The sequence below is a fragment of the Eptesicus fuscus genome, chromosome 2 (genome assembly GCF_027574615.1).
Source record: "Eptesicus fuscus isolate TK198812 chromosome 2, DD_ASM_mEF_20220401, whole genome shotgun sequence".
Classification (NCBI taxonomy): Eukaryota; Metazoa; Chordata; class Mammalia; order Chiroptera; family Vespertilionidae; genus Eptesicus; species Eptesicus fuscus.
The window spans coordinates 59663035-59664383 of record NC_072474.1 but is presented as its reverse complement, the minus strand read 5'-3'; the positions used below and the strand labels follow the sequence as shown (position 1 = coordinate 59664383).

At 40.3% G+C, this 1349-nt stretch overlaps 1 non-coding gene across 1 annotated transcript; it reads left to right on the top strand.

Moving 5' to 3' along the window:
• The first annotated feature begins 414 nt into the window (after positions 1-414).
• On the top strand, positions 415-546 carry LOC129147375 (small nucleolar RNA SNORA51). Its single transcript, XR_008554753.1, has one exon. It is a non-coding gene; the product is annotated as a small nucleolar RNA SNORA51 (small nucleolar RNA).
• Positions 547-1349: the final 803 nt, after the last annotated feature.

Below are 1349 nucleotides of genomic sequence, written 5' to 3'. Positions count from 1 at the left end.
TATTTACATTACGATTCATTAACAGTAGCAAAATTACAGTTATGAAGTAGCAACAAAAATAATTTTATGGTTGGGGGTCACCACAACATGAGGAACTGTGCTAAAGGGTCGCGGCATTAGGAAGGTTGAGAACCACTGTCCTAATGCATACCGTACTACTAACACAACTCTTACAGTCTACATGATCCACATTTACTCAAACCTATTTCCATTGCAAGGGACTGAAACCCTAACCTAAAATAAATTCATCAAAAAGTAAATTCTTTGGCTAATGGAGTCCAGGGGTAGCTCTAACTTCACTTAGTGATGTCATCAGAACCGGGTCTTTCTCCATCTAGTCTCCACCTAATACACAATGAATCAGAATCTCCAGACATGACTCTAGACTCTTATTTAAACAACAAAACCTTCCCAGGCCCCCTGGTGCTTACCGCAGGCTGTGTTCTTACACTGACTGCACAGAAATGGGAGGCAGAGTAAACCCACCCCATATACATTTCAGCTCAGGCCCTTTGCCTGTTCTGTATTGTGAATGGGGAGATACTGAGAAAGAAAGAAAAAAAGAAAGAGAGAGAGAGAGAGAGAGAGGGAGGGGGGAGGGAGGGAGGGAGGGAGGGAGGGAGGGAGGGAGAGGAAGGAAGGAAGGAAGGAAGGAAGGAAGGAAGGAAGGAAGGAAGGAAGGAAGGAAGGAAGGAAGGAAGAAAAAAGGGAAGAGGGAGGGAGGGAGGGGGTGGGGGAGGGAGGTAGGAGTGAGGGAGGGAAAGAACCTTCCCTGATGCCATACAGAGCTTATTGGATAATTGCTTTCTCTGCGTGTAGTTTATCTTTGCAAGCTAATTACAAGCTTCTTACAGGCATGGACAAGTTCTTTTGCACCATAATCATATCGAAAATTGGCTAGATGGATATTGAACAGGTATTGTGTAAAGTCTGGTAGATCTGAGGATGCTGTAAGTTTATTCATATTGGCATCAAATGGCATTTAAAAAAATTTATATCCTTTTGGAAAATCTGGGCTAGTCAAAATACAGTTGTAGTCAAAGTTTTTAAACAACTATACCCAAGTAGTATTATTGAATAAATTTGAGTTGGTAGAGAAAAAGCCTCACACAGTATTCCAAAGAGCTCTGTTCTTGGCCCTACATTATTAAAAAAAATTTAAAACTTGGATACAGATATAGATAATAAATATCATATCTGCATCTAACAAAACTAGGATATGACAAATGATAAAAATGTTCTTATATAGCATGGCCACCTAAACATTACCATTAGTTCAGTTTTGGTGTACTTCTAGTCTTCACATTTTCCCTACTTTTTGTATATGTATTGTTGGCTCCACTTTTCCC